Source organism: Phyllobates terribilis, unplaced genomic scaffold (genome assembly GCF_046119375.1).
Source record: "Phyllobates terribilis strain yellow unplaced genomic scaffold, ASM4611937v1 Scaffold_2__4_contigs__length_985480577, whole genome shotgun sequence".
Classification (NCBI taxonomy): domain Eukaryota; kingdom Metazoa; phylum Chordata; class Amphibia; order Anura; family Dendrobatidae; genus Phyllobates; species Phyllobates terribilis.
The window spans coordinates 571,134,887-571,149,142 of NW_027362762.1; positions in this window are offsets into that span (position 1 = coordinate 571,134,887).

Genomic DNA, 14,256 nt, shown 5'->3' on the forward strand with positions numbered 1-14,256 from the left:
GCGTTCCGATTTCAGTTCCCGAGCGATTTGCCCAATGAGACCTTGATATTTAGTCGTTTTCAGCCAATTTTCTGGAATTTTGAAAATTTCACTTTTTTGTGAAAATATCCACTTATTGAGGGAATAATATGTGTGAGGGTAACCCAAGAGAGTTCCAAATGTGTGTGGGTAGAATATATATCCCACGGGGGTAAAATTGAAAAAAGTTGAAAAATTTGTTTTTTTGGACATAGTCATTTTTCCGTTGTTTATCAGACTTTCAGATAGGGGAAATGTCAGTGAGCGTTCCAATTTCAGTTCCAGAGCGATTCGCCCAATGAGACCTTGATATTTAGTCGTTTTCAGGCAATTTTCTGGATTTTTGAAAATTTCACTTTTTTGTGAAAATATCCACTAAATGAGGGAATAATATGTGTGAGGGTACCCCAGGAGAGTTCCAAATGTGTGTGGGTAGAATATATATCCTACGGGGGTAAAATTGAAAAAAGTTGAAAAAAATTTTTTTTTGGACTTAGTCATTTTTCCGTCGTTTATCAGACTTTCAGATAGGGGAAATGTCAGTGAGCGTTCCGATTTCAGTTCCCGAGCGATTTGCCCAATGAGACCTTGATATTTAGTCGTTTTCAGCCAATTTTCTGGAATTTTGAAAATTTCACTTTTTTGTGAAAATATCCACTTATTGAGGGAATAATATGTGTGAGGGTAACCCAAGAGAGTTCCAAATGTGTGTGGGTAGAATATATATCCCACGGGGGTAAAATTGAAAAAAGTTGAAAAATTTGTTTTTTTGGACATAGTCATTTTTCCGTCATTTATCAGACTTTCAGATAGGGGAAATGTCAGTGAGCGTTCCGATTTCAGTTCCAGAGCGATTCGCCCAATGAGACCTTGATATTTAGTCGTTTTCAGGCAATTTTCTGGATTTTTGAAAATTTCACTTTTTTGTGAAAATATCCACTAAATGAGGGAATAATATGTGTGAGGGTACCCCAGGAGAGTTCCAAATGTGTGTGGGTAGAATATATATCCCACGGGGGTAAAATTGAAAAAAGTTGAAAAAAATTTTTTTTTGGACTTAGTCATTTTTCCGGCGTTTATCAGACTTTCAGATAGGGGAAATGTCAGTGAGCGTTCCGATTTCAGTTCCCGAGCGATTTGCCCAATGAGACCTTGATATTTAGTCGTTTTCAGCCAATTTTCTGGAATTTTGAAAATTTCACTTTTTTGTGAAAATATCCACTTATTGAGGGAATAATATGTGTGAGGGTAACCCAAGAGAGTTCCAAATGTGTGTGGGTAGAATATATATCCCACGGGGGTAAAATTGAAAAAAGTTGAAAAATTTGTTTTTTTGGACATAGTCATTTTTCCGTCGTTTATCAGACTTTCAGATAGGGGAAATGTCAGTGAGCGTTCCGATTTCAGTTCCAGAGCGATTCGCCCAATGAGACCTTGATATTTAGTCGTTTTCAGGCAATTTTCTGGATTTTTGAAAATTTCACTTTTTTGTGAAAATATCCACTAAATGAGGGAATAATATGTGTGAGGGTACCCCAGGAGAGTTCCAAATGTGTGTGGGTAGAATATATATCCCACGGGGGTAAAATTGAAAAAAGTTGAAAAAAATTTTTTTTTGCACTTAGTCATTTTTCGAACGTTTATCAGACTTTCAGATAGGGGAAATGTCAGTGAGCGTTCCGATTTCAGTTCCAGAGCGATTCGCCCAATGAGACCTTGATATTTAGTTGTTTTCAACCAATTTTCTGGATTTTTGAAAATTTCACTTTTTTGTGAAAATATCCACTAAATGAGGGAATAATATGTGTGAGGGTACCCCAGGAGAGTTCCAAATGTGTGTGGGTAGAATATATATCCCACGGAGGTAAAATTGAAAAAAGTTGAAAAAAATTTTTTTTTGGACTTAGTCATTTTTCCAACGTTTATCAGACTTTCAGATAGGGGAAATGTCAGTGAGCGTTCCGATTTCAGTTCCAGAGCGATTCGCCCAATGAGACCTTGATATTTAGTCGTTTTCAGCCAATTTTCTGGAATTTTGAAAATTTCACTTTTTTGTGAAAATATCCACTTATTGAGGGAATAATATGTGTGAGGGTAACCCAAGAGAGTTCCAAATGTGTGTGGGTAGAATATATATCCCACGGGGGTAAAATTGAAAAAAGTTGAAAAATTTGTTTTTTTGGACATAGTCATTTTTCCGTTGTTTATCAGACTTTCAGATAGGGGAAATGTCAGTGAGCGTTCCGATTTCAGTTCCAGAGCGATTCGCCCAATGAGACCTTGATATTTAGTCGTTTTCAGCCAATTTTCTGGATTTTTGAAAATTTCACTTTTTGGTGAAAATATCCACTAAATGAGGGAATAATATGTGTGAGGGTACCCAAGGAGAGTTCCAAATGTGTGTGGGTAGAATATATATCTGACGGGGGTAAAATTGAAAAAAGTTGAAAAAAATTTTTTTTTGGACTTAGTCATTTTTCCGTCGTTTATCAGACTTTCAGATAGGGGAAATGTCAGTGAGCGTTCCGATTTCAGTTCCAGAGCGATTCGCCCAATGAGACCTTGATATTTAGTCGTTTTCAGCCAATTTTCTGGATTTTTGAAAATTTCACTTTTTTGTGAAAATATCCACTAAATGAGGGAATAATATGTGTGAGGGTACCCCAGGAGAGTTCCAAATGTGTGTGGGTAGAATTTATATCCCACGGGGGTAAAATTGAAAAAAGTTGAAAAAAATTTTTTTTTGGACTTAGTCATTTTTCCGGCGTTTATCAGACTTTCAGATAGGGGAAATGTCAGTGAGCGTTCCGATTTCAGTTCCCGAGCGATTTGCCCAATGAGACCTTGATATTTAGTCGTTTTCAGCCAATTTTCTGGAATTTTGAAAATTTCACTTTTTTGTGAAAATATCCACTTATTGAGGGAATAATATGTGTGAGGGTAACCCAAGAGAGTTCCAAATGTGTGTGGGTAGAATATATATCCCACGGGGGTAAAATTGAAAAAAGTTGAAAAATTTGTTTTTTTGGACATAGTCATTTTTCCGTCATTTATCAGACTTTCAGACAGGGGAAATGTCAGTGAGCATTCCGATTTCAGTTCCAGAGCGATTCGCCCAATGAGACCTTGATATTTAGTCGTTTTCAGCCAATTTTCTGGATTTTTGAAAATTTCACTTTTTTGTGAAAATATCCACTAAATGAGGGAATAATATGTGTGAGGGTACCCCAGGAGAGTTCCAAATGTGTGTGGGTAGAATATATATCCCACGGGGGTAAAATTGAAAAAAGTTGAAAAAAATTTTTTTTTGGACTTAGTCATTTTTCCGGCGTTTATCAGACTTTCAGATAGGGGAAATGTCAGTGAGCGTTCCGATTTCAGTTCCCGAGCGATTTGCCCAATGAGACCTTGATATTTAGTCGTTTTCAGCCAATTTTCTGGAATTTTGAAAATTTCACTTTTTTGTGAAAATATCCACTTATTGAGGGAATAATATGTGTGAGGGTAACCCAAGAGAGTTCCAAATGTGTGTGGGTAGAATATATATCCCACGGGGGTAAAATTGAAAAAAGTTGAAAAATTTGTTTTTTTGGACATAGTCATTTTTCCGTCGTTTATCAGACTTTCAGATAGGGGAAATGTCAGTGAGCGTTCCGATTTCAGTTCCAGAGCGATTCGCCCAATGAGACCTTGATATTTAGTCGTTTTCAGCCAATTTTCTGGATATTTGAAAATTTCACTTTTTTGTGAAAATATCCACTAAATGAGGGAATAATATGTGTGAGGGTACCCCAGGAGAGTTCCAAATGTGTGTGGGTAGAATATATATCCCACAGCTGTAAAATTGAAAAAAGTTGAAAAAAAATTTTTTTTGGACTTAGTCATTTTTCCAACGTTTATCAGACTTTCAGATAGGGGAAATGTCAGTGAGCATTCCGATTTCAGTTCCAGAGCGATTCGCCCAATGAGACCTTGATATTTAGTCGTTTTCAGCCAATTTTCTTGAATTTTGAAAATTTCACTTTTTTGTGAAAATATCCACTAAATGAGGGAATAATATATGTGAGGGTAACCCACGAGAGTTCCAAATGTGTGTGGGTAGAATATATATCCCACGGGGGTAAAATTCAAAAAAGTTGAAAAAAATTTTTTTTTGGACTTAGTCATTTTTCCAACGTTTATCAGACTTTCAGATAGGGGAAATGTCAGTGAGCGTTCCGATTTCAGTTCCAGAGCGATTCGCCCAATGAGACCTTGATATTTAGTCGTTTTCAGGCAATTTTCTGGATTTTTGAAAATTTCACTTTTTTGTGAAAATATCCACTAAATGAGGGAATAATATGTGTGAGGGTACCCCAGGAGAGTTCCAAATGTGTGTGGGTAGAATATATATCCCACGGGGGTAAAATTGAAAAAAGTTGAAAAAAATTTTTTTTTGCACTTAGTCATTTTTGGAACGTTTATCAGACTTTCAGATAGGGGAAATGTCAGTGAGCGTTCCGATTTCAGTTCCAGAGCGATTCGCCCAATGAGACCTTGATATTTAGTTGTTTTCAGCCAATTTTCTGGATTTTTGAAAATTTCACTTTTTTGTGAAAATATCCACTAAATGAGGGAATAATATGTGTGAGGGTACCCCAGGAGAGTTCCAAATGTGTGTGGGTAGAATATATATCCCACGGGGGTAAAATTGAAAAAAGTTGAAAAAAATTTTTTTTTGGACTTAGTCATTTTTCCAACGTTTATCAGACTTTCAGATAGGGGAAATGTCAGTGAGCGTTCCGATTTCAGTTCCAGAGCGATTCGCCCAATGAGACCTTGATATTTAGTCGTTTTCAGCCAATTTTCTGTATTTTTGAAAATTTCACTTTTTTGTTAAAATATCCACAAAATGAGGGAATAATATGTGTGAGGGTACCCCAGGAGAGTTCCAAATGTGTGTGGGTAGAATATATATCTGACGGGGGTAAAATTGAAAAAAGTTGAAAAAAATTTTTTTTTGGACTTAGTCATTTTTCCGTCGTTTATCAGACTTTCAGATAGGGGAAATGTCAGTGAGCGTTCCGATTTCAGTTCCAGAGCGATTCGCCCAATGAGACCTTGATATTTAGTCGTTTTCAGCCAATTTTCTGGATTTTTGAAAATTTCACTTTTTTGTGAAAATATCCACTAAATGAGGGAATAATATGTGTGAGGGTACCCCAGGAGAGTTCCAAATGTGTGTGGGTAGAATATATATCCCACGGGGGTAAAATTGAAAAAAGTTGAAAAAAATTTTTTTTGGACTTAGTCATTTTTCCGGCGTTTATCAGACTTTCAGATAGGGGAAATGTCAGTGAGCGTTCCGATTTCAGTTCCCGAGCGATTTGCCCAATGAGACCTTGATATTTATTCGTTTTCAGCCAATTTTCTGGAATTTTGAAAATTTCACTTTTTTGTGAAAATATCCACTTATTGAGGGAATAATATGTGTGAGGGTAACCCAAGAGAGTTCCAAATGTGTGTGGGTAGAATATATATCCCACGGGGGTAAAATTGAAAAAAGTTGAAAAATTTGTTTTTTTGGACATAGTCATTTTTCCGTCGTTTATCAGACTTTCAGATAGGGGAAATGTCAGTGAGCGTTCCGATTTCAGTTCCAGAGCGATTCGCCCAATGAGACCTTGATATTTAGTTGTTTTCAGCCAATTTTCTGGATTTTTGAAAATTTCACTTTTTTGTGAAAATATCCACTAAATGAGGGAATAATATGTGTGAGGGTACCCCAGGAGAGTTCCAAATGTGTGTGGGTAGAATATATATCCCACGGGGGTAAAATTGAAAAAAGTTGAAAAAAATTTTTTTTTGGACTTAGTCATTTTTCCAACGTTTATCAGACTTTCAGATAGGGGAAATGTCAGTGAGCGTTCCGATTTCAGTTCCAGAGCGATTCGCCCAATGAGACCTTGATATTTAGTCGTTTTCAGCCATTTTTCTGGATTTTTGAAAATTTCACTTTTTTGTGAAAATATCCACTAAATGAGGGAATAATATGCGTGAGGGTACCCCAGGAGAGTTCCAAATGTGTGTGGGTAGAATATATATCCCACGGGGGTAAAATTGAAAAAAGTTGAAAAATTTGTTTTTTTGGACATAGTCATTTTTCCGTCGTTTATCAGACTTTCAGATAGGGGAAATGTCAGTGAGCGTTCCAATTTCAGTTCCAGAGCGATTCGCCCAATGAGACCTTGATATTTAGTCGTTTTCAGCCAATTTTCTGGATTTTTGAAAATTTCACTTTTTGGTGAAAATATCCACTAAATGAGGGAATAATATGTGTGAGGGTACCCCAGGAGAGTTCCAAATGTGTGTGGGTAGAATATATATCCCACGGGGGTAAAATTGAAAAAAGTTGAAAAAAATTTTTTTTTGGACTTAGTCATTTTTCCGTCGTTTATCAGACTTTCAGATAGGGGAAATGTCAGTGAGCGTTCCGATTTCAGTTCCAGAGCGATTCGCCCAATGAGACCTTGATATTTAGTCGTTTTCAGCCAATTTTCTGTATTTTTGAAAATTTCACTTTTTTGTGAAAATATCCACTAAATGAGGGAAAAATATGTGTGAGGGTACCCCAGGAGAGTTCCAAATGTGTGTGGGTAGAATATATATCCCACGGGGGTAAAATTGAAAAAAGTTTAAAAAAATTTTTTTTTGGACTTAGTCATTTTTCCGCCGTTTATCAGACTTTCAGATAGGTCAAATGTCAGTGAGCATTCCGATTTCAGTTCCAGAGCGATTCGCCCAATGAGACCTTGATATTTAGTCGTTTTCAGCAAATTTTCTGGATTTTTGAAAATTTCACTTTTTTGTGAAAATATCCACTAAATGAGGGAATAATATGTGTGAGGGTAACCCACGAGAGTTCCAAATGTGTGTGGGTAGAATATATATCCCACGGGGGTAAAATTGAAAAAAGTTGAAAAAATTTTTTTTTTTGCACTTAGTCATTTTTCCAACGTTTATCAGACTTTCAGATAGGGGAAATGTCAGTGAGCGTTCCGATTTCAGTTCCAGAGCGATTCGCCCAATTAAACCATGATATTTAGTTGTTTTCAGCCAATTTTCTGGATTTTTGAAAATTTCACTTTTTTGTGAAAATATCCACTAAATGAGGGAATAATATGTGTGAGGGTACCCCAGGAGAGTTCCAAATGTGTGTGGGTAGAATATATATCCCACGGGGGTAAAATTGAAAAAAGTTGAAAAAAATTTTTTTTTGGACTTAGTCATTTTTCCAACGTTTATTAGACTTTCAGATAGGGGAAATGTCAGTGAGCGTTCCGATTTCAGTTACAGAGCCATTCGCCCAATGAGACCTTGATATTTTGTCGTTTTCAGCCAATTTTCTGGATTTTTGAAAATTTCACTTTTTTGTGAAAATATCCACTAAATGAGGGAATAATATGTGTGAGGGTACCCCAGGAGAGTTCCAAATGTGTGTGGGTAGAATATATATCCCACGGGGGTAAAATTGAAAAAAGTTGAAAAATTTGTTTTTTTGGACTTAGTCATTTTTCCGTCGTTTATCAGACTTTCAGATAGGGGAAATGTCAGTGAGCGTTCCGATTTCAGTTCCAGAGCGATTCGCCCAATGAGACCTTGATATTTAGTCGTTTTCAGCCAATTTTCTGTATTTTTGAAAATGTCACTTTTTTGTGAAAATATTCACAAAATGAGGGAATAATATGTGTGAGGGTACCCCAGGAGAGTTCCAAATGTGTGTGGGTAGAATATATATCTGACGGGGTAAAATTGAAAAAAGTTGAAAAAAATTTTTTTTTGGACTTAGTCATTTTTCCGCCGTTTATCAGACTTTCAGATAGGTCAAATGTCAGTGAGCATTCCGATTTCAGTTCCAGAGCGATTCGCCCAATGAGACCTTGATATTTAGTCGTTTTCAGCCAATTTTCTTGAATTTTGAAAATTTCACTTTTTTGTGAAAATATCCACTAAATGAGAGAATAATATGTGTGAGGGTAACCCACGAGAGTTCCAAATGTGTGTGGGTAGAATATATATCCCACGGGGGTAAAATTGAAAAAAGTTGAAAAAAATTTTTTTTTGGACTTAGTCATTTTTCCATTGTTTATCAGACTTTCAGATAGGGGAAATGTCAGTGAGCGTTCCGATTTCAGTTCCAGAGCGATTCGCCCAATGAGACCTTGATATTTAGTCGTTTTCAGCAAATTTTCTGGATTTTTGAAAATTTCACTTTTTTGTGAAAATATCCACTAAATGAGGGAATAATATGTGTGAGGGTAACCCACGAGAGTTCCAAATGTGTGTGGGTAGAATATATATCCCACGGGGGTAAAATTGAAAAAAGTTGAAAAAAATTTTTTTTTGCACTTAGTCATTTTTCGAACGTTTATCAGACTTTCAGATAGGGGAAATGTCAGTGAGCGTTCCGATTTCAGTTCCAGAGCGATTCGCCCAATGAGACCTTGATATTTAGTTGTTTTCAGCCAATTTTCTGGATTTTTGAAAATTTCACTTTTTTGTGAAAATATCCACTAAATGAGGGAATAATATGTGTGAGGGTACCCCAGGAGAGTTCCAAATGTGTGTGGGTAGAATATATATCCCACGGGGGTAAAATTGAAAAAAGTTGAAAAAATTTTTTTTTTGGACTTAGTCATTTTTCCAACGTTTATCAGACTTTCAGATAGGGGAAATGTCAGTGAGCGTTCCGATTTCAGTTCCAGAGCGATTCGCCCAATGAGACCTTGATATTTAGTCGTTTTCAGCCAATTTTCTGGATTTTTGAAAATTTCACTTTTTTGTGAAAATATCCACTAAATGAGGGAATAATATGCGTGAGGGTACCCCAGGAGAGTTCCAAATGTGTGTGGGTAGAATATATATCCCACGGGGGTAAAATTGAAAAAAGTTGAAAAATTTGTTTTTTTGGACATAGTCATTTTTCCGTCGTTTATCAGACTTTCAGATAGGGGAAATGTCAGTGAGCGTTCCAATTTCAGTTCCAGAGCGATTCGCCCAATGAGACCTTGATATTTAGTCGTTTTCAGCCAATTTTCTGGATTTTTGAAAATTTCACTTTTTGGTGAAAATATCCACTAAATGAGGGAATAATATGTGTGAGGGTACCCCAGGAGAGTTCCAAATGTGTGTGGGTAGAATATATATCCCACGGGGGTAAAATTGAAAAAAGTTGAAAAAAAATTTTTTTTGGACTTAGTCATTTTTCCGTCGTTTATCAGACTTTCAGATAGGGGAAATGTCAGTGAGCGTTCCGATTTCTGTTCCAGAGCGATTCGCCCAATGAGACCTTGATATTTAGTCGTTTTCAGCCAATTTTCTGTATTTTTGAAAATTTCACTTTTTTGTGAAAATATCCACTAAATGAGGGAATAATATGTGTGAGGGTACCCCAGGAGAGTTCCAAATGTGTGTGGGTAGAATATATATCTGACGGGGGTAAAATTGAAAAAAGTTGAAAAAAATTTTTTTTTGGACTTAGTCATTTTTCCGCCGTTTATCAGACTTTCAGATAGGTCAAATGTCAGTGAGCATTCCGATTTCAGTTCCAGAGCGATTCGCCCAATGAGACCTTGATATTTAGTCGTTTTCAGCCAATTTTCTTGAATTTTGAAAATTTCACTTTTTTGTGAAAATATCCACTAAATGAGAGAATAATATGTGTGAGGGTAACCCACGAGAGTTCCAAATGTGTGTGGGTAGAATATATATCCCACGGGGGTAAAATTGAAAAAAGTTGAAAAAAATTTTTTTTTGGACTTAGTCATTTTTCCATTGTTTATCAGACTTTCAGATAGGGGAAATGTCAGTGAGCGTTCCGATTTCAGTTCCAGAGCGATTCGCCCAATGAGACCTTGATATTTAGTCGTTTTCAGCAAATTTTCTGGATTTTTGAAAATTTCACTTTTTTGTGAAAATATCCACTAAATGAGGGAATAATATGTGTGAGGGTAACCCACGAGAGTTCCAAATGTGTGTGGGTAGAATATATATCCCACGGGGGTAAAATTGAAAAAAGTTGAAAAAAATTTTTTTTTGCACTTAGTCATTTTTCGAACGTTTATCAGACTTTCAGATAGGGGAAATGTCAGTGAGCGTTCCGATTTCAGTTCCAGAGCGATTCGCCCAATGAGACCTTGATATTTAGTTGTTTTCAGCCAATTTTCTGGATTTTTGAAAATTTCACTTTTTTGTGAAAATATCCACTAAATGAGGGAATAATATGTGTGAGGGTACCCCAGGAGAGTTCCAAATGTGTGTGGGTAGAATATATATCCCACGGGGGTAAAATTGAAAAAAGTTGAAAAAAATTTTTTTTTGGACTTAGTCATTTTTCCAACGTTTATCAGACTTTCAGATAGGGGAAATGTCAGTGAGCGTTCCGATTTCAGTTCCAGAGCGATTCGCCCAATGAGACCTTGATATTTAGTCGTTTTCAGCCATTTTTCTGGATTTTTGAAAATTTCACTTTTTTGTGAAAATATCCACTAAATGAGGGAATAATATGCGTGAGGGTACCCCAGGAGAGTTCCAAATGTGTGTGGGTAGAATATATATCCCACGGGGGTAAAATTGAAAAAAGTTGAAAAATTTGTTTTTTTGGACATAGTCATTTTTCCGTCGTTTATCAGACTTTCAGATAGGGGAAATGTCAGTGAGCGTTCCAATTTCAGTTCCAGAGCGATTCGCCCAATGAGACCTTGATATTTAGTCGTTTTCAGCCAATTTTCTGGATTTTTGAAAATTTCACTTTTTGGTGAAAATATCCACTAAATGAGGGAATAATATGTGTGAGGGTACCCCAGGAGAGTTCCAAATGTGTGTGGGTAGAATATATATCCCACGGGGGTAAAATTGAAAAAAGTTGAAAAAAATTTTTTTTTGGATTTAGTCATTTTTCCGTCGTTTATCAGACTTTCAGATAGGGGAAATGTCAGTGAGCGTTCCGATTTCAGTTCCAGAGCGATTCGCCCAATGAGACCTTGATATTTAGTCGTTTTCAGCCAATTTTCTGTATTTTTGAAAATTTCACTTTTTTGTGAAAATATCCACTAAATGAGGGAAAAATATGTGTGAGGGTACCCCAGGAGAGTTCCAAATGTGTGTGGGTAGAATATATATCCCACGGGGGTAAAATTGAAAAAAGTTTAAAAAAATTTTTTTTTGGACTTAGTCATTTTTCCGCCGTTTATCAGACTTTCAGATAGGTCAAATGTCAGTGAGCATTCCGATTTCAGTTCCAGAGCGATTCGCCCAATGAGACCTTGATATTTAGTCGTTTTCAGCAAATTTTCTGGATTTTTGAAAATTTCACTTTTTTGTGAAAATATCCACTAAATGAGGGAATAATATGTGTGAGGGTAACCCACGAGAGTTCCAAATGTGTGTGGGTAGAATATATATCCCACGGGGGTAAAATTGAAAAAAGTTGAAAAAATTTTTTTTTTTGCACTTAGTCATTTTTCCAACGTTTATCAGACTTTCAGATAGGGGAAATGTCAGTGAGCGTTCCGATTTCAGTTCCAGAGCGATTCGCCCAATTAAACCATGATATTTAGTTGTTTTCAGCCAATTTTCTGGATTTTTGAAAATTTCACTTTTTTGTGAAAATATCCACTAAATGAGGGAATAATATGTGTGAGGGTACCCCAGGAGAGTTCCAAATGTGTGTGGGTAGAATATATATCCCACGGGGGTAAAATTGAAAAAAGTTGAAAAAAATTTTTTTTTGGACTTAGTCATTTTTCCAACGTTTATTAGACTTTCAGATAGGGGAAATGTCAGTGAGCGTTCCGATTTCAGTTACAGAGCCATTCGCCCAATGAGACCTTGATATTTTGTCGTTTTCAGCCAATTTTCTGGATTTTTGAAAATTTCACTTTTTTGTGAAAATATCCACTAAATGAGGGAATAATATGTGTGAGGGTACCCCAGGAGAGTTCCAAATGTGTGTGGGTAGAATATATATCCCACGGGGGTAAAATTGAAAAAAGTTGAAAAATTTGTTTTTTTGGACTTAGTCATTTTTCCGTCGTTTATCAGACTTTCAGATAGGGGAAATGTCAGTGAGCGTTCCGATTTCAGTTCCAGAGCGATTCGCCCAATGAGACCTTGATATTTAGTCGTTTTCAGCCAATTTTCTGTATTTTTGAAAATGTCACTTTTTTGTGAAAATATTCACAAAATGAGGGAATAATATGTGTGAGGGTACCCCAGGAGAGTTCCAAATGTGTGTGGGTAGAATATATATCTGACGGGGTAAAATTGAAAAAAGTTGAAAAAAATTTTTTTTTGGACTTAGTCATTTTTCCGCCGTTTATCAGACTTTCAGATAGGTCAAATGTCAGTGAGCATTCCGATTTCAGTTCCAGAGCGATTCGCCCAATGAGACCTTGATATTTAGTCGTTTTCAGCCAATTTTCTTGAATTTTGAAAATTTCACTTTTTTGTGAAAATATCCACTAAATGAGAGAATAATATGTGTGAGGGTAACCCACGAGAGTTCCAAATGTGTGTGGGTAGAATATATATCCCACGGGGGTAAAATTGAAAAAAGTTGAAAAAAATTTTTTTTTGGACTTAGTCATTTTTCCATTGTTTATCAGACTTTCAGATAGGGGAAATGTCAGTGAGCGTTCCGATTTCAGTTCCAGAGCGATTCGCCCAATGAGACCTTGATATTTAGTCGTTTTCAGCAAATTTTCTGGATTTTTGAAAATTTCACTTTTTTGTGAAAATATCCACTAAATGAGGGAATAATATGTGTGAGGGTAACCCACGAGAGTTCCAAATGTGTGTGGGTAGAATATATATCCCACGGGGGTAAAATTGAAAAAAGTTGAAAAAAATTTTTTTTTGCACTTAGTCATTTTTCGAACGTTTATCAGACTTTCAGATAGGGGAAATGTCAGTGAGCGTTCCGATTTCAGTTCCAGAGCGATTCGCCCAATGAGACCTTGATATTTAGTTGTTTTCAGCCAATTTTCTGGATTTTTGAAAATTTCACTTTTTTGTGAAAATATCCACTAAATGAGGGAATAATATGTGTGAGGGTACCCCAGGAGAGTTCCAAATGTGTGTGGGTAGAATATATATCCCACGGGGGTAAAATTGAAAAAAGTTGAAAAAATTTTTTTTTTGGACTTAGTCATTTTTCCAACGTTTATCAGACTTTCAGATAGGGGAAATGTCAGTGAGCGTTCCGATTTCAGTTCCAGAGCGATTCGCCCAATGAGACCTTGATATTTAGTCGTTTTCAGCCAATTTTCTGGATTTTTGAAAATTTCACTTTTTTGTGAAAATATCCACTAAATGAGGGAATAATATGCGTGAGGGTACCCCAGGAGAGTTCCAAATGTGTGTGGGTAGAATATATATCCCACGGGGGTAAAATTGAAAAAAGTTGAAAAATTTGTTTTTTTGGACATAGTCATTTTTCCGTCGTTTATCAGACTTTCAGATAGGGGAAATGTCAGTGAGCGTTCCAATTTCAGTTCCAGAGCGATTCGCCCAATGAGACCTTGATATTTAGTCGTTTTCAGCCAATTTTCTGGATTTTTGAAAATTTCACTTTTTGGTGAAAATATCCACTAAATGAGGGAATAATATGTGTGAGGGTACCCCAGGAGAGTTCCAAATGTGTGTGGGTAGAATATATATCCCACGGGGGTAAAATTGAAAAAAGTTGAAAAAAAATTTTTTTTGGACTTAGTCATTTTTCCGTCGTTTATCAGACTTTCAGATAGGGGAAATGTCAGTGAGCGTTCCGATTTCTGTTCCAGAGCGATTCGCCCAATGAGACCTTGATATTTAGTCGTTTTCAGCCAATTTTCTGTATTTTTGAAAATTTCACTTTTTTGTGAAAATATCCACTAAATGAGGGAATAATATGTGTGAGGGTACCCCAGGAGAGTTCCAAATGTGTGTGGGTAGAATATATATCTGACGGGGGTAAAATTGAAAAAAGTTGAAAAAAATTTTTTTTTGGACTTAGTCATTTTTCCGCCGTTTATCAGACTTTCAGATAGGTCAAATGTCAGTGAGCATTCCGATTTCAGTTCCAGAGCGATTCGCCCAATGAGACCTTGATATTTAGTCGTTTTCAGCCAATTTTCTTGAATTTTGAAAATTTCACTTTTTTGTGAAAATATCCACTAAATGAGAGAATAATATGTGTGAGGGTAACCCACGAGAGTTCCA